General features: G+C 39.2%; 2 long non-coding RNA genes across 2 annotated transcripts in view; one reads left to right on the plus strand and one right to left on the minus strand.

Annotated features, from left to right (window-relative positions):
• On the plus strand, positions 1-14313 carry LOC105498147 (uncharacterized). Its single transcript, XR_011615688.1, has 3 exons — positions 1-139; positions 246-369; positions 9998-14313. It is a non-coding gene; the product is annotated as an uncharacterized lncRNA (long non-coding RNA).
• LOC139359594 (uncharacterized) overlaps positions 13613-20000 on the minus strand; it is a 14770-nt gene continuing 8382 nt past the window's right edge. Inside the window, exon 3 of the long non-coding RNA XR_011615689.1 lies at positions 13613-13722. This is a non-coding gene — a long non-coding RNA (uncharacterized lncRNA). The remainder of the gene's footprint in view (positions 13723-20000) is intronic.

The raw sequence follows: 20000 nt of genomic DNA on the forward strand, positions 1-20000 counted from the left end.
TACTCCTCTGTAAATTGTAACATAGAATTCCAAATTTATATTGAATTCCTGCGGTGTCCTGAAATTGGGGTCAGTCTACCTTTCCAAAGAAGACCAGACGTATTTCTGTGACACAGGATCTTTTACATAGGATTCATGGGTAATAATTTCTGCTGCTCCTTCCTTATTCCAAAAGTGAGCAAAAGTCAGTTTTTCACACAGGTAAAGTTACTAAAGTTGTGTGCAATCCTAATTTATCTCATTAGGATATTATTAAAGGAAGAAGAATGTCCACATTCAAGATAACTAATCCAAATCAAGATCTTCAGTTGGGAAAATCAGACTCAATAATATCAGATCCTGGCATAGCTCCAGCACGTTGTCTTGCAGGTGTGTTGAGAGTATACAACTATGGGTAACCTCTTGGGCAAAGCAGCTCAAGATTAATTTCTTGTCATTTTCCACAAATGTATCAATGCATCTACAAAGTAAAATGGGATGGGTTCTCAACTGTCAGTTCTTTCGAACCATTGTTCTTAAGAATTCACATTGAGTTTATTTCTAGAATTTTAACTGATCATGACAGATAAATCTATGAGTCATTGTCATCTCTTAGACACTCATGATGGTTTTAAGGGCATGTTGCAACCACTTCTCTGTCCAAAATAAAGCAATTTCAGGTGTGGCCCATAAGTAGTTAATTCCACAATGTTGCATTTTTTATGCTCCACTTGCAGCTGATTTGTGAACTGTAGGGTTTGGTGGGGTTGGGAATGTTGACCTCAGGAAGGATTTGGGAGAGTGCTTGGCAATCAGGTGACACACCAGCAGTTCCTTCCCATCATTAACTTGGCATTGACTGGACAAGCAACAGGGCACCATTCCAGGTGTGTGTCTTTTGAACTCCTAAGCAACAATTTCCTCCCATTGTGCAACTCAAGAAGTCTGATAAACAGTGTGTTTGGCATTCTGTTCCTGGAAATGTCTCTTATAGAGGCCACCTATAGGTGTTGTAGAGTTGACTGAGGGATAGTCAGTGTTGGATGATGCCACAGTGGCTACCAACTAAGTCTGTGTGGCAATAAAACACATCCTATATAAGCAGAGACAGAGATGAGCAGGGGAAAAATCCAAGCAGGATGTAGAAACAAATCAAAGGATGTATCACTCAGGCAACCAAGGTCATGGAGAGCAGAATAGAGCACCAAGAAAAGAGTTCCTGATAAACCAGTGCACTAATTGGAAGTGTTTGTGGTGATGGGAAGAAGGCCTCTGGAGGCCTCCAGGGTGAGTTAAGGCAAGCAATCAACATGTCAAGGTAATTTGTTAGCAGTACTGGCTTTGGGTTAAGGTGTATAAACCTGCCTGCTGTGATGTATGAAGCCTGCTAACCGGAGGAAACTTGGTCATAGAAGGACAGCAGCAAAGTGGCACCTGCTTGGAACTGACAAGAGGAATCACCTGCACCTGTATCTGTACCTGTATCAACTGCCCCATGAAGGCAGGCCCTAATTACAAACCACTTATCTAGATGGAGGGGTGGGCATGGCCTCTCTATATGACCACAGGATATTTCCAAGTTTCTCTGATCTTGCTGAGTAGTTCTTATGAAAGGATGCTCTCAAAGAGCTGCAAAAGAGAAATAAAGGCTTTAATGAAGGTGCATTTCTACAGGCCAACCAGACGCTAATTTGCCCTCTGAATTCACACCAGTTGTGCACACCCCTCACCAACTCATTCAGAGCATATGGGTTGTGCGCATTGACCCTGCAGTGACTCTGCTTTACATTTGAATGATCCCACGAGCCCAGACTGACTGTGCACAGCCTCACCTTCCCAATGAACCCCCATAGGTTATACACCACACACTACATTGTCACTCTCACAGTTGGCTCTGTACATTTCTTACTCTTCTGCTAAGCTCGCACCCTTCACCATCTTAGTGATTTCTTATCCACTCTGCTCAGCTGAGATCACATGGCCCACCACATTGACTTCACACAGATTATACAATACTATGACAGCACCCACTCTTTGGTCACCCAATATCTGTTTTTCTATTCTTCCTAGAAATAAACCCTGGTTTAACCTTATGCACAGCTAAGAGACAACATTTCCTAGCCTCCCTTGCATTCTTATAACATTTTGTTATGTGATTAAGTTCTAGCTAACGAGATTTGAACAGACAAGTTTGGGTGGGACTTCTGAGAGTGTTCCTTGAAGTGAGACGAAATTCTGGGGTCTCATCTTTTGACCTTAGTCTTTCCATTTTCCCTCCCCCACCAGCCCCTTTAGTTTTGAAAACAGATGGATTGGCCAGATTTCATCAGTCATCTTGTGACTTTGAAAATGGAAGCCACCTAATAAGAATGGTAGGTCCATAAGTTGGAGGGGACCTGAGATCTTGATAACTTTATGGGGCAACAAAACCACTTCCTGGGCCTTCTATCTTGACTTCTTTTATGGAAGAAGATGAGCCCCTAGTTCTGCTTAAGCCACTGTATTTGGGTCTCTGATACTACAGGTGAATGCATTTTTTTTTTTTTTTTTTTTTGAGATGGAGTTTCACACTTGTTGCCCAGGCTGGAGTGCAATGGCTTGATCTTGGCTCACCACAACCTCCGCCTCCCACGTTCAAGTGATTCTCCTGCCTCAGCCTCCCAAGTAGCTGGGATTACAGGCATGCACCACCACACGCGACTGATTTTGTATTTTTAGTAGAGACGGGCTTTCTCTGTGTTGGTCAGGCTGGTCTTGAACTCTTGACCTCAGGTGATCCACTGGCCTTGGCCTCCCAAAGTGCTGGGATTACAGGCGTGAGCCACTGTGCCCGGCCAGGTGAATGCAATTCTTACTGATGCAACCCCTCACCATTCTACTGAGCTCACCCTGAGTATGCATGTGCTTGTCATCCCCTCAGTCTATGTGTACTCTATATATTGTCATTTGACTGGGATGGTGCATATGTGGAACAGCTGTCTTTTACTTTTTTGAATGCTAAGAATAGTCTCTGCACTTTTCTTTTGACTTAGTCATATAAAATAAGATGGATCAGACTCTCTGAGGTACATAAATCACATTCTGTAAATGTTAATGGGGAGAGGCTAACACAGTACAACACAAGTTGTACACAGGAATCAATACTCAGGTGGTGCAGAGAGATGTTGGGATCAATGGTTCTTCCTTCCCTGAGTCAGCACCAAACCATGTCATGGTGATTACTTGTGCATCATGGAGGCTGGGATAGGGTCTTCAATGGCAGATGTTGCCATTCCTTAGTGTAAATCTGAGTCTCACCCACTACACTTCCCAAAAGACTATATTTGAAAAAAATTTGCACATTAATGTATTTTCCTTACCTTACACTTTTCCCTATAAAAATCAAAGGGAACAAAACTCAAGGTAGGGAGATAGCAACTGGAAAGCAGGAAGTAGAAAGATGGGCTCACACGAGGGCTGCCCAGTACAGGAATATGGTGTGAATGGTGCCCCCTGAGGGTGCAAAGCAGTGTTTCAGCTTATTCCCACCTCCACCTCATCTTCCATCCCAGCTGCTGTCAGAGTCTTTGGACATGGCCATGGTGACTCTGGTTCCAGCGCCTCCTTATCCTTTTGGGAAAAGCCCATTCCCCAGGTGTTAGCATGGTGGAACAGAGGGAAGGGTCCTATCGAAGGACAAGTTTTCAGATAAATGGTTACCACAGCAAGGACTCTTCAGGATGCAAAAAACAAACTTGAGAAGAGCGTGCTTGAAATCTTTAGATAGGAAGCTGATACCTGGGCATAAAAATCACCTTTTCTTGTTTCATCACAACTAAGAGGCATGACTTAAAACCTTTAAGAGTAGATTTAGTATAAAAATGAAATGACATTATGTGAAACAAGGCATTCTTAGGTTCCTGGACTCTGCACTTCTAGGCCCTTCTTTACTAGTTGAGGTACCAGAGGAACCATAGGATGTAACTCAATGACTCCTTTTGTAAGACTCTTAATGACTGGCTATGACTGGCAGGTGGGGGCCTGTGACTATTTGGCAGCCTCAAGGTGGTTTGTCATACTTGGGGCTCAGAGGAAGTCACATATGTGAGTCACAGTCACCCCCTATTTTGCTCTTTATGGATTCTACTTGGATTGGGCATTCATACAGCTATCATTTCTCTAATAAATAACCCATGCTAATTTTTCAGTGATGGACTTCACATCTCCTTAACCTCGCTAGGCCTACTTTCTGCCCACTTTGCCTATTGCAGGCTTTGTGTATTATTTTTATCTTTTTTATTTTCATGCCGTCCTGTATAATAAAGAAGTTGCTGCTTCAGTCTTCGTTCTTTCCAGTCTGGCCCATATTGTCACCTGTGGGTAAGAACAAGTTACTTAGCCCTTGGAGCTTCAGTTTCCTCATCTGTAAAATGAAGGTAAAGTGTGGCCTGAGGACAAGTAGCTCAAGTAAGTCACCAGCTGATAAGTGATTAAGTCCAGGCCTGCATCCAGGTTTCCTGGTCCCCTCTCCAGTCTTTCCTGTGACACCAATAACTCACAGCTTGTTGTGAAATCAGATTAGCTAATGTGCTGAAAGGCATTTATGCTCTGAAAAGTGACATGAAGATCTTTGCAATTATTGCTAGGGATTTATGCTCCTTAACAATCCTAGTGACAGTGTGAGGCCTCTGCTCTTAGAGAAAATTACTTTCTTTCACTGTTCTGTTTCTCCCACAAACCTAGGGGAGTGGCTTTCATCTTTGTAAAGAGTCAACTAAGACTTAAGAGGCTGTAAACTACAATTGAAGAAGCTGCTGTTGGCCTTTCCCAGTGTCTGAATCTTCTCCGATCTCACAGTGAGCTGGAGTTTGTTCTCCTTTGCCACCAGGGACCACAGTAATAATGGCATCCCCTTTAGATGTTTCTCTCTCTCTCCCCCTGTCAAGAGTCACAAGGCTTGCATGCTCCTATTTTATATCTGTATGGCTCAGAGCCAAGCTCAGATATTGTTGATTTCTGATGAATGAAAGCCCCCCAGGGAGGAAGATCCTGAAGAAAGAATAGTTTGGGCTGGGCATAGTGGTTCACGCCTGTAATCCCAGCACTTCAGGGGGCTGAGGCAGGCGGATTACTTGAGGTCAGGAGTTCAAGACTAGCCTGGCCAACATGGCGAAATCCCATCTCTACTAAAAGTACAAAAATTTGCCAAGTGTGGTAGCAGGCACCTGTAATCCCAGCTACTTAGGAGGCTGAGGCAGGAGAATGGCTTGAACCCAGGAGGCGAAGGTTGCAGCGAGCCGAGATCGTGCCACTGCATTCCAACCTGAGTGACAGAGAGAGACTCCATCTCAAAAAAAAAAAAAAAAAAAAAAAAAAAAAAAGGAAGAGACAGAGGCAAAGATGATCTTAGAGCACAGGGCAGGAACAGCACTCCTTCAGTGGCGACTTCATGAAGAACTAGTTTATGGAAGGAGATAATGGAGATACTAGCAGGAGAGGCATTGTGTTGTCACAGAGGGATTAATGCTATCCATGTTGTGAGGCCTTCAGTTCTAGTGTCCTAGGCTGGTGGGTGCTGATGAAGTATTTCCCAAACCCCAGATGTGGCACTGGGGTCCAGAGCAGGGTCCCCATGGTGCCTCCTGGGGATGCCCCTCCTATTTGTCTCAGGTTCTGGTACCATACCAGTGCTGTCTTCAGGGAGGCGCTGGCTCTTTCTGCTCTCTTTCTATCGGACCCAGGAACACTTCAGGGGATCTAAGCAAGTTCTTGAGAGGAATGAGCTTTGTTAAGAGGGTTTGGCCAGTAGAAATAAGAAAATTGTAGGATTTTTAAAACCAAAGAAGTCCTCAGAAACCTTATAATTGAAAGCTCTTGTTTTATAGAAGACAATAGAGGCTCAGAGAGGTTGAGTGACTTGTTGAGGCTTTTGCAGCAAAATAGTACCTGTATGAGGATGATAATGCAGGTTTCTTGATTTCTAATTAAATGCTCTTTCCTACTGAATCTTTTTGTGATCGGGAGGAAGACAGGCTTTTGATGAATATAAGAGGGTTAGGGCAAATTCAAGAATTACCTGATTTAATATTTGGCAGTAGTAGCCATTTTAAAAGAAAATGACTCTCAGATAGTTTTCAGAAATGATCAGGGTCACAAAAATGCACATATAAATTGTAATGTCCCTGTCTACCTCTCCCAGTGCTCTTCATTTCTCTTCCTGTTTATGATCTCATCTTCTTAATAAACCGAAGAGCACAAGGAAATACCCACAGCAACCTCCCTCGCATGATGACCTTTCTTCTTCTCCTTTTATTTTGGTTCACAGACATGGGTTCTAATGAAAGCTCATAAAGGAAGAGAATAGTAAGGCACATTTTCTTCATCTTAATCTCTGCTGCCTGATTTCCTTTGTGGCCAGGGAATATGGGCCTGGGCTTATTTCCAAGGCTATGTGTAACCAAGAACTAGAAATGGAAATCTTAGCATGTGTTCAACAGTTTTCTTCTTTTATTTTTAAGTATAATCTATTTAAAAGTATAATTGAAATAAATTCAACTAGCATATGAAGTTATAATATTAATGCGCATTTTCACCCAGTAGTGTATTGAAGGTGACCCATATGGGCTCACGAGAATGAATTGTTATTCGGTAATTATTAGGAGCCTGTTAAATTCTCTGTGGGTTGAAATCAGACATAGTGCTATAGAGCATTTACACCACAGAAATCAGCAAATGCTATAAATCAGGGCCTTTTTTTTTTTTAAATCAGTGAGCCAGCTTGCCAGCAGAAAACGTTTGGCATGAGAGAATTTCCACTGCTTAGAAGTAATCACTGTTAATTTTAGATGTAAACATCTAGAAAAATGATTATTTACATACTAGCGGACATGCATGTATTATTATAATTCATTTATACAAAAGATTCATGTTTTAGAAAGTGTTTTGAGATCTTTCCATGTCAACACATGTAGATCTAATTCACTGTTTAAAATTATTGTATAGTAAGCAATTATATGTTATGCCATAGTTTATTTAACCAATTTCTTGATGATGAATGTCCTTCTTTGAGTTTCTACAAAAGTAGACTGAGACATGGGCTTGGTTACAAACAGTTTATTTGTTTGTTTATTTATTTATTTATTTATTTAGAGACGGAGTTTCACTCTTGTTGCCAGGTTGGAGTGCAATGGTATGATCTTGGCTCACTGCAATCTCTGCCTCCCGGGTTCAAGCAATTCTCCTGTCTCAGCCTCCTGAGTAGCTGGGATTACAGGTGCATGCCACCACTCCCAGCTAACTTTTGTATTTTTAGTAGAGATAGGGTTTCATCATATTGGTCAGGCTGGTCTTGAACTCCTGACCTCAGGTGATCTACCCGCCTCGGCCTCAGAAAGTGCTGGGATTACAGGCATAAGCCACCGTGCCCTGCCAGACAGTTTATTTGGACTGTGAACCTGGGAAGCACAAGTGAGACATTGAGTAAAGTGAGACAGGGAATTTTGCTTCTCTAAATCAGGGTCCAAACAAGGTCCTCACATTTCATAGGTTTATATGTCTCCTAAATCACCTTTAATTTACTCACCATATGTCACTTATTTCCTTGAAATTTATGGAAGAAACTGGGTCATTTTACTGATTGGATCTCCATGACATCATTTAACATGCTCCCATAAATTATTCTTGAATCTCAAGGTAAAATTTTTCCCAGTTCAATAATCGTAATAAAATAATGATATTGATTGTTAAGTTCCATTTATTTTTATTCACACTATTTTTATAATAGATTTTATGTTTTAGAATAGTTTTAGATTTACACAAAAATTGAGAACTTAGTACAGAGAGTTCCCATATACCACCTCAGCCCCTCCTTCTGACAATTTCACCTCTCCTGAACATTTTACTTTAGTGTGGTACATTTTTTATAGTGAGTGAATTAAAACTGATAAAATGTTATGAACTAAAGTCTGTAGTTTATTCAGATTTCCTTAGTTTTTACCTAATATCCCTTTTGTGTTCCAAAATGATATTCAGGATGCCACATTACATTTAGTTGTCAAGTTTCCTTAAGCCTCTCTTGGCTGTGACTGCTTCTCAGGCTTTCCCTGATTACCTTGGCATTTTTTTTTTTTTTTTTTTTTTTTGAGACAGAGTCTTGCTCTGTCACCCAGGCTGGAGTGCAGTGGCAAAATCTCAGCTCACCGCAACTTCCGCCTCCCGGATTCAAGCGGTTCTTCTGCCTCAGCCTCCCGAGTAGCTGGGACTACAGGCAGGCGCCACCATGCCCAGCTAATTTGGTAGAGACAGGGTTTCACCATATTGGCCAGTCTGGTCTCAAACTCCTGACCTTGAGATCCACACGCCTCAGCTTCCCAAAGTGCTGGGATTACAGGTGTAAGCCACAGTGCCCAGCCAACCTTGGTGGTTTTAAAGAATATTGGTTAGGTAGGTTGTAGGACATCCTCCTATTATGATTTACCTTATGTTTTTCTTATGATTAGACTTGGGTAAGGGTTTCTAGTAGGAAGGTACAGAGGTAAGTGTCATTTTCATCACATGACACCAAAAGGACAACCTATCAGCATGGTTTATGACTGTTGATATTGACCCTGACCACCTGGTTGAGATGATGTTTGTCAGGTCTCTTTACTCTAAAGTTCCTCTTCCCGCCCCTCTTCTCCTTACTTCTGCACTCCTTGGAAGAATGTCCGTGTGTGCAGCTCACACCTAAGGAGTGGGAGTTTCCCCTCCTTGCTAACTGACCCTCCTTGGAGATTAGGTGTGTACATAAATTATTTGGAGCTCTGTAATGGGTATTTGTCTCTTCTCTCCATTTGTTTATTCAATCCTGTATTTATATCAATACTGATCATGGATATTTATCTTATATGTTGGATTATAATTAAATAGTAATTTATTTCATTGCTTGGTTTTGGTCAGTGGGAGATCTTTTAGTTGGCTTATCCCTTTGATAAACCCTATCAATGCAGGTTTTTTAAAAAATATTTCCTTAATTTCTGGGCTCTGTTGGTTTTAAGGAATAGAAACTTACTCTATCTCATGTGAGTGAGGGGGGAATATTAACTTTTATGGTAGGAAGTACATATTTACTTCTCTTTTGTGATGGCTATTGTTGCTTGACTTCTTAAAATCACTGGAGTCAACAACATCCCACTCTCCCTTTTAGAAATGCTTCTTCCTCAACAATTGTTAATTGAGGCATCTAGTTTTTACGTTGGTCTTATTTTTCTAACCAAGGCTAAATTTTAAAAAACGCATGACTTATACTTTTATGTTTCCATACTATTTCAGTGATGATGTAGCACTCTGATGGTCTTGGCTTTGTGTGTGTGTGTGTGTGTGTGTGTGTGTATGTGTGTCTGTGTGTGTAGGCAGTTAGGTCTCAGTTCCCACTCCACACAAGGTCTTGTCTCCTGCCCCTGAAGCCAAGACCTGGGCAAGTAAGATAACCCCATGCTCTTATTATCTTTCACTGTGGCTTTCCTACTCATTTTTGTATTGTCTCTTGGGGCTTTCCTTTGCCATTTTGTAGATTAACAATGCATTTAAAATTATGTTTGTTATTTTTTACCAGTACTTGTAAACCTTCTATAGTTTGAATTTTTCCAGTGTATTATATTGATAGAAATGCAAGTCCTATTCTTTGCTTCCATTTTTAAAATCCAATTTTTTTATTTTGAGAAATAAAAAATAAAAACTACAAAATATTATTTCAAATACATTTTATCCTACACCCAGAACTGGAAACACTTTGATTTATTCCATGAATATTTATGTGCCATACACTGTTCTAGAAACTTGGGATAAATCAGCGAAGAAAACAAAAATCTCTCTTTCCATAAAGCTTATATTCTATCAGAAGAAAAACACAATGAATAATAAACATAATATACAATTATATTATGTGGTCTGTAAAAGGGGATAAATACTCTGGAGAAATAAAAACAAAATGACTAGAGCAGGATTTGGGAATGAAGAGTGTGAAAAAAACGACTGACTTTTTTTTTCCTTTTAAAATAAGGTGATCCCCAACAGTAGACAAGCAGAGAGCCAAATCATGAGTCAGCTCCCATTCACAATTGCTACAAAGAGAATAAAATACCTAGGAATACAACTTACAATGGATGTGAAGAACCTCTTCAAAGAGAACTACAAACCACTGCTCAAGGGAATAAGAGAGGACACAAACAAATGGAAGAACATTCCATGCTCATGGATAGGAGGAATCAATATTGTGAAAATGGCCATACTGTTCAAAGTAATTTATAGATTCAATGCTGTTCCCATCAAGCTACCAGTGACTTTCTTCACAGAATTAGAAAAAACTACTTTAAATTTCATATGGAACCAAAAAAGAGCCCGTGTAGCCAAGACAGTCCTATGTAAAAAGAGCAAAGCTGGAGGCATCATGCTACCTGACTTCAAACTATACTACAAGGCTACAGTAACCAAAACAGCATGGTACGGCTAAAAACAAAAACAAAAACAAACAAAAACAAAAACAAAAAAAAAAACCAGACATATAGACCAAGTTCCTCAAAGAACAGAGACCTCAGAAATAATACCACACATCTACAACTATCTGATCCTTGATAAATATGACAAAAACAAGCAATGGGGAAAGGATTCCCTATTTAATAAATAGTACTGGGAAAACTGGCTAGCCATATGCAGAAAACTGAAACTGGATCCCTTCCTTACACCTTATACAAAAATTAACTCAAGATGGATTAACGACTTAAATGTAAAGCTCAAAACCATAAAAATCTAGAAGAAAACGTAGGCAATACCATTCAGGACACAGGGATGGGCAAAGTCTTCATGACTAAAACACCAAAAGCAATTGCAACAAAAGCCAAAATTGACAAATGGGGTCTAATCAAACTAAAGGGCTTCTGCATGGCAAAATAAACTATCATCAGAGTAAACAGGCAACCTACAGAATGGAAGAAAATGTTTGCAAGTTACCCATCTGACAAAGGTCTAATATCCAGAATCTAAAAGGAACTTAAACAAATTTACAAGAAAAAATTGAATGACCCCATCAAAAAGTGGGCAAAGGATATGAACAGACACTTCTCAAAATAAGACATTTATGCTGCCAACAAACATGAATAAAAGCTCATCATCACTGGACATTAGAGAAATGCACATCAAAACCACAATGAGGTACCATCTCGTGCCAGTTAGAATGGCGATTATTAAAAAGTCAGGAAACAACAGATGCTGGTGAGGCTGTGGAGAAATAGGAAGGTTTTTATACTGTTGGTGGGACTGTAAATCAGTTCAACCATTGTGGAAGACAGTGTGGTGATTCCTCAAGGATCTAGAACCAGAAATACCATTTGACCCAGCAATCTCATTTCTGGGTATATACCTGAAGGATTATAAATCATTCTACTATAAGGATACATGCACATGTGTGTTTACTGCAGCACTATTTACAATAGCAAAGACTTGGAGCCAACCCAGATGCTCATCAATGATAGACTGCATAAAGAAAATGTGACACATATACACCATGGAATACTATACAGCCATAAAAAAGAATGAGCTCATGTCCTTTGCAGGGACATGGATGAAGCTGGAAGTCATCATTCTCATCAAACTAACACAGGAGCAGAAAACCAAACACCACATTTTCTCACTCATAAGTGGGAACTGAACAATGAGAACACATGGACACAGCGAGGGAAATATCATACACTGGGGCCTGTCAGAGGCTGGGGGGCAAGGGGAGGGAGAGTATTAGAACAAATGCCTAGTGCACGTGGGTCTTAAAACCTAGATGATGGGTTGACAGGTGCAGCAAACCACCATGGCACATGTAAACCTATGTAACAAACCTGCACATTCTGTACATGTATCCCAGAACTTAAAGTAAAAAAAAAAAAAAAAAAAAAAAAAAAAAAAAAAAAAAAAGATGGTCCTTGCAGGCCCCATTGAAACAATGACATTTGGGTAAACTTGATGGAGATGAAGGAGATGACCAGGTAGATTTCTTGGGGAAGAACATTCCAGGCAGAGGGAATAGCTAGTGCAAAGGCCTTAAGGTGGGAGTGTGCCTGATGGGTTTGAGGAAAAGCAAGAAAACCTGTGTCACTAGAGCAGATTAAGGGTAAAAATCCAGAGAAATGGGGCACAATAGAGGAAAATCATGGAGGGAATTGAAGGCCACTATAGAAGATTTTGGCCGAGTGACATGGAAGTCATTGAAGGTAATTATTTTTTTCCCTTAAGAATAATAGAAAGAACTTTCTGTTTTATGAAGCATTTAAGGATAAGTTGCTGATGTGATACCCTATTACCTGTGCTATGGTTTGAATGTATGTGTCCCCCCCAAATTCGTATGTTGGAATGTAAGACCCTGCGTGATGGTATTAAGAGGTTGGGCTTTTAGGAGGTGATTAAGTCATCAGGGCTCCATCCTCAAGAATGAGATTACTGACCTTATAAAAGGGGTCAAGAGAATTAGCTAGGCCTGTTCCCTTTTCCATTTCTCCTGCCATGTGATGACGCCATGTTTGGGGCACCATCTTGGAAGTAGAGACTGGGCCCTCACCAGATACTAAACCTTCTGCCACCTTGATCTGGTACTTCCCTCCCAGCCTCTAGAGCTGAGATAAATACATTTCTATTATTTATAAATTACCTAGTTTTTGGTATTTCCATTTCAACAGGAATGGAAACTCAGACTGCTCATGGCACTGCGTGTCTAAGACAACCCTCAAACACTTTAATGTATAATTTCTACAAGCAAGGATATTTTCCTTTACAACTACATAACAACAATCAAAATTAAAAAAATTAGCACCAATATATTAGTACCATCTTATCCCCAGACCCTCTGCAAATTCACTAATTGTTCCAAATATGTCCTTTTTAAAGCAAAAGTACCCAATATAGATCACACATTGCATTTAGTTAACCATGTCTCTTTAGACTCCTTCATTCTGAAAGAGTTCTTCAAATTGTCTTGACGTTCATGACATTGGCACTTCGGCAGATTACAGGCCAATTGCTTTGGAGAATGTTCCTCTTTTGGGGTTTGTTGGGGTGCTCCCTTGTGATTAGAATCAGGTCAGGTATTTTTTGGCAGTAATATCACAGAATAGTTGCATTTTTATCCTCATTACATCTAGTCAGTGGTACACAATTTGAATTTGTCCTATTATTACAAACGAATGCACATCTGGACGCTTGCTGCTTGCAGAATCCAATTAACAAGAGTATGGTCTGGAAGAAAGAAAGTGGTTTTATTAACCAAAACTAGTACTGGGGAGGTGGCCAGATTTCCAACCAAAGCAACCACTTTGAACTTCTGGGGAGAAGGCAGGGTTTCAAAATGAAGGGACTTGACAGGGGAGACATACAGGAGTTGTGCTGAGCTCAGGTCCTGTGTGTCTTGTTTCAATGGCTATCTTTGCTCTCAGTCTACCTAGAGCGTGGGCTGGCATCATCTCAACAATGGCCATGTTGTTGACTAGCTGCCTTGAGTTAATCGCTGGAATTCCGCAGCTGGATTTCTAGGCTTTGTCTGTCTCAAGATTAGCCCCTGGAACTTCTAAGTAAGCATATAATTAGACACAAGCATACAGTTAGATAAATGTGCATGGTGTAAGAGTGTATGGTGAGAAAGGGAGCAACCTGGTGTTTTAAAGAAAGTACACTTCAAGGCTGTGTGTTAAGACTAAGGAGAAGAAAAGCAAGGTTTCTACTGTAAGCTTCAAGGTTGCATCTTGTGACCTAAGAGAAAGAAAAAGAAAAGTTTTTAAAATCCATTTTGAAGTTAAGCTGCCTGGTTATGTTATTGACAATACTAAATTTGATCACTTAACTAATGTGGTATCTGCTAGGTTTCACCACTATAAAGTTACACATTTTCTCTTTGTAATTAACAAGGATTTTGGGGGAGATACCTTAAGAGTATGTAAATCTTTTCCTCGTCAGACTTTCACTGACTAGTTTTATTCATTTTCCAACTACAGGTGACCCTTGAACAATGTGGGAGTTAGGTCCCCACCCCATACCCCTATAGTCAAAAATTTGCATATAACTTTTTACTTCCCAGACACTTAACTATTGACAGCCTACTATTGACCAGAAGGCTTTCAATAATGTAAATAATTGCTTAACATGTATCTTGTATGTTATATGTATTATATACTGTATCCCTACAATAAAGTAAGTTCGAGAAAAGAAAATGTTATTAAGAAATTAATAAAGAGGGCTGGGCACGGTGGCTCACGCCTGTAATCCCAGCACTTTGGGAGGCCGAGGCGGGCGGATCACGAGGTCAGGAGATCGAGACCATCCTGGCTAACACGGTGAAACCCCGTCTCTACAAAAAACACAAAAATTAGCTGGGTGTGGTGGCGGGCGCCTGTAGTCCCAGCTACTCCGGAGGCTGAGGCAGGAGAATGGATGAACCATGGAGGTGGAGGTTGCAGTGAGCTGAGATCACGCCATTGCACTTCAACCTGGGTGACAGAGCAAGACTCCATCTCAAAAAAAAAAAAGGGGGAAAAAAAAAGAGAAAATGTATTTACTATTCATTAAGTGGAGATGGATCATTGCAAAGGTCTTCATCCTCACTATCTTCATGTTGAATAGACTGAGGAAGAGGAGGAAGGGGAGGGATTGGTTTTGTCTCAGGGGTGACAGAGGTAGAAGAAAATCTGTGTATAATTGTACCTACACAGTACAACCCCCTGCTATTCAAGGGTGAACCATAGTTTATATGTCTGTACATGGATATTGCTTATAGCAGTGATGAGCTGCATTCAACATCAGTTTTATTTTCTTCTCCTCTCTAAAAAATGTAATTGCTGAGAAATCTTGTTCATGTGAAGAAGTAGATGGCATCAGAACAATTATGCTAGTTCCTTTGCTTAATTCTTTGAAATCCTTCCAGGTTATATGCCCCAAATTATAAATTCTCTATCATAAAAGTTACATATAATATTCTATCAGGGACAGATTCTCTACATTTGCTGAAAACAAAGAAATAAAAAGCCACGTGACTTGCAAAAAGATGTTTTCCAAATTTTGATTTTTTGGAATTATGTTGATAACAGTTTACCAAGACTTAGCAAATGACCCTTAAACTTATTAAAATCTATTAGATGGCCTTTCATTTTTGTTTACTGCCTTTTAGAGGTAACTGTTTAACCTTGAAGGTTTAACAAAATTTAGATACAAATTTTAATATACCTTTGCTAATATAATATTTTGATAATATACATTTATTATGTACTTTTTTGGGGAGGAGTGAAAAATCTTAGATCTAGGGATTTAACTCAATGTTTGGAAATTATCTACTATTTAATTTAGTGATGGTGGGTTACTAATTATGCCAGGACAACAGACAAACCTCGACTGCCCTGGGAAAACTGAGACATATGTTTACCTTATTTAATGAGCAAAGCCACTATTCATTGTCAAAGTAGTCAGCCAAATCAACTTCTTTTCTGTCAGAAAAAGTCTGACTCTGACTTCATATTCAATCCAAATAAACATGCTATTATGCATCCCCATGACAACCATCTTATTTCTGAATGCAGCAACTAGCTGGAGATCAGATGATCCCACTTCCTCACATATCAATTTAAAAAGATGCAAGTTTAACTCCCTTGATTTTGTAATATTTACAATTTAAATGGCAACATCCAATACTCCCTACAAGTCAAAACTCTACTTTTTGCAACCAAAGCTTGTTTATCAATAAAATCATGTTCTCAAGCTAAAACAAGTTTTCAAGCATGGGCAAAAGACATAAAACTTCATCCTTGCAGTCATTGTAACAATCAGGACCAATTACAGAATTCGTGGGGCCCAGTATGAAATGAAAATGTAACAGTTTTTTGTTAAAAAATTTAAGTCTTTCAAGATGGTGACAACTGAGTATTAAAGTCAGCATGGAATCTTTTAAGCACAAGGACCTTCTAAGAGCAGGGCTGGGTGTGTAACTGTATTGCTCTCATAGCCACAACGCTGGCCTGGGCAACTATTTTGTTTATAGAGACCGTTAGTCCCATTTCTAGTGTAAGCCAAATAAATGTGAATAAAGGTTTTAAAAATTTAAAAATAATATCATGAAGTACTCTTTGCATGCAGTTTCTTCTCTATAAATATAAATACAATTAACTGGGAATGTTTGGAAACATCTGTGGATTTTCCTACTGGTAAGGCATACTTTGTCTACCACAATCTTTATTATAATCTGGTGAGCAATTTCTCAGTGCCACAGTTTCCTCATCTGTAAAATGGAGATAATGTTGTACTTACTTCCAGTTGGAAGGATTATTTGGGTTAATATGAGAATGCATGTAGAACAATGTCTGGCATGTGGTTAGTGCTATAGAACTGTTTGCTGTTGTCATTATTATCATCATTATAATTATTATTTGGTTATTTCATTCATTATTTAAACTACAATAATGTCAGGAAAGGGAATGTATATAAGGACAATGTAAAATTGCAAGTGGCATGTAAAATCTTTCCCCCTATCAACAGTGTAGTAGGTATTATCACAGTTTCCACATTTATGTAAAATTTTGTTTTTCAGTAGGAAAATAGTGAAACTAGTTAGCAATGCTAATCTTTATGAGGCTAAGCCAACCCCAATAATCGAATTTAAATGTTAAGCTTACTGATAATTTTTCTAGTGCCCTTAGCTTTCCTCACAAAGAATTAATTGATTTAATTTTAGAATCTGAACGTTCTGTAAATAAATTACTGTATGTTACATTAGAGATATTTCTCATAGTATTGTTTGACAATATTTTGTGTGAAGAACACAAGTAGAATGGTGATTATTAGAAAGAATAACATGTTCTATGTAATATTCGCTGTGTTTAGTATTGGTGTTTTGCTTTCAGTTCTACTTTGGTAGTCCTTGGAACTTTGACTGAAAAACTTTCCTTGTGTTTTTATTAGAACTTGATGCTTGTTTTTGTCTTGAGAAAAATTTAATAATTGAATAATTAAATTAGTAAATCAAATCACCATTTTCCATAATGATTCTAATAACTAGTATATATTTTATACAAAATAAGTCAATTGTTTTCTCCAGCATTACTGAGGTATAATTGACAAATACAAAATGAATATATTTAAGGTATACAAGGTGATTTTTTAAAATTATACTTTAAGTTCTAGGGTACATGTGCACAACGTGCAGGTTTGTTTCCTATGTATACATGTGCCATATGGTGTGCTGCACCCACTAACTCGTCATTTACATTAGGTATATCTCCTAATGCTATCCCTCCCCGTTTCCCCCACCCCATGACAGGCCCCAGTGTGTGATGTTCCCCACCCTGTGTCCAAGTGTTCTCATTGTTCAATTCCCACCTATGATTGAGAACATGCAGTGTTTGGTTTTCTGTCCTTGCGATAGTTTGCTCAGAATGATAGTTTCCAGCTTCATCCATGTCCCTACAAAGGACATGAACTCATCCTTTTTTATGGCTGCATAGTTTTCCATGGTGTATATGTGCCACATTTTCTTAATCCAGTCTATTACTGATGGACATTTGGGTTGGTTCCAAGTCTTTGCTATTGTGAACAGCACCGCAGTAAACATATGTGTGCATGTGTCTTTAGAGCAGCATGATTTATAATCCTTTGGGTATATGCCCAGTAATGGGATCACTGGGTCAAATGGTATTTCTAGTTCTAGATCCTTGAGGAATTGCTACACTGTCTTCCCCAATGAATGAACTAATTTACACTCCCACCAACAGTGTAAAAGTGTTCCTATTTCTCCACATCCTCTCCAGCACCTGTTGTTTCCTGACCTTTTAATGATCGCCATTCTAACTAGCATGAGATGGTATCTCATTGTCATTTTGATTTGCATTTCTCTGATGGCCAGTGATGATGAGCATTTTTCCATGTGTCTGTTGGCTGCATAAATGTCTTCTTTCGAGAAGTGTCTGTTCATATCCTTTGCCCACTTTTTGATGGGATTGTTTGATTTTTTTCTTGTAAATTTGTTTAAGTTCTTTGTAGATTCTGGATGTTAGCCCTTTGTCAGATGGGTAGATTGTAAAAATTTTCTCCCATTCTGTAGGTTGCCCATTCACTCTGATGGTAGTTTCTTTTGCTGTGCCAAAGCTCTTTAGTTTAATTAGATCCCATTTGTCAATTTTGGCTTTTGTTGCCATTGCTTTTGGTGTTTTAGTCATAAAGTCCTTGCCCATGCCTATGTCCTGAATGGTATTGCCTAGGTTTTCTTCTAGGGTTTTTATGGTTTTAGGTCTAACATTTAAGTCTTTAATCCACCTTGAATTAAGTTTTGTATAAGGTTTAAGGAAGGGATCCAGTTTCAACTTTCTACATATGGCTAGCCAATTTTCCCAGCACCATTTATTAAATAGGAAATCCTTTCCACATTTCTTGTTTTCGTCAGGTTTGTCAAAGATCAGATGGTTGTGGATGTGTGGTATTATTTCTGAGGGCTCTGTTCTGTTCCATGGGTCTGTATCTCTGTTTTGGTACCAGTACCATGCTGTTTTGGTTACTGTAGCCTTGTAGTATAGTTTGAAATCAGGTAGCAGGATGCCTCCAGCTTTGTTCTTTTGGCTTAGGATTGTCTTGGAAATGCGGGCTTTTTTTTGGTTTCATATGAACTTTAAAGTAGTTTTTTCCAATTCTGTGAAGAAAGTCATTGGTAGCTTGATGGGGATTGGCGTTGAACCTATAAATTACATTGAGCAGTATGGCCATTTTCACGATATTGATTCTTCCTATCCATGAGCATGGAATGCTCTTCCACTTCTTTGTGTCCTCTTTTGTTTTGTTGAGCAGTGGTTTGTAGTTCTCCTTGAAGAGGTCCTTCACATCCCTTGTAAGTTGGATTCCTAGGTATTTTATTCTCTTTGAAGCTATTGTGAATGGGAGTTCACTCATGATTTGGCACTCTGTTTGTCTGTTACTGGTGTATAGGAATGCTTGTGATTTTTTCGCATTGATTTTGTATCCTGAGACTTTGCTAAGTTGCTTATCAGCTTAAGGAGATTTTGGGCTGAGATGAAAGGGTTTTCTAAATATACAATGATGTCATCTGCAAACAGGGACAATTTGACTTCCTCTTTTCCTACTTGAATACCCTTTATTTCTTTCTCCTGCCTGATTGCCCTGGCCAGAACTTCCCACATTATGTTGATTAGGAGTGGTGAGAGAGGGCATCCCTGTCTTATGCCCATTTTCAAAGGGAATGCTTCCGGTTTTTGCCCATTCAGTATGATATTGGCTGTGGGTTTGTCATAAATAGCTCTTATTATTTTGAAATACGTCCCATCAATACCTAGTTTATTGAGAGTTTTTAGCATGAAGCGCTGTTGAATTTTGTCGAAGGCCTTCTCTGTATCTATTGAGATAGTCATGTGGTTTTTGTCTTTGGTTCTGTTTATATGATGGATTATGCTTACTGATTTGTGTATGTTGAACCAGCCTTGCATCCCAGAGATGAAGCCAGCTTGATTGTGATGGATAAGCTTTTTGATGTGCTGCTGGATTCAGTTTGCCAGTATTTTATTGAGGATTTTTGCATCAATGCTCATCAGGGATATTGGTCTAAAATTCTCTTTTTTTGTTGTGTCTCTGTCAGGCTTTGGTATCAGGATGATGTTGGCCTCATAAAATGAGTTAGGGAGGATTCCCTCTTTTCCTATTGATTGGAATAGTTTCAGAAGGAATGGTACCAGATCCTGGTTGTACCTCTGGTAGAATTCGGCTGTGAATCTATCTGGTCCTGGACTTTTTTTGGTTGACAGGCTATTAATTATTGCCTCAATTTCAGAGCCTGTTATTAGTCTCTTCAGATGTTCAACTTCTTCCTGGTTTAGTCTTGGGAGGCTGTATGTGTCCAGGAATTTATCCATTTTTTCTAGATTTTCTAGCTTATTTGCGTAGAGGTGTTTATAGTATTCTCTGATGGTGTTTTGTATTTCTGTGGGATCAGTAGTGATATTCCCTTTATCATTTTTTATTGCGTCTATTTGATTCTTCTCTCTTTT

This window comes from Macaca nemestrina, chromosome 1, assembly GCF_043159975.1.
Source record: "Macaca nemestrina isolate mMacNem1 chromosome 1, mMacNem.hap1, whole genome shotgun sequence".
In the NCBI taxonomy this organism is placed as follows: domain Eukaryota; kingdom Metazoa; phylum Chordata; class Mammalia; order Primates; family Cercopithecidae; genus Macaca; species Macaca nemestrina.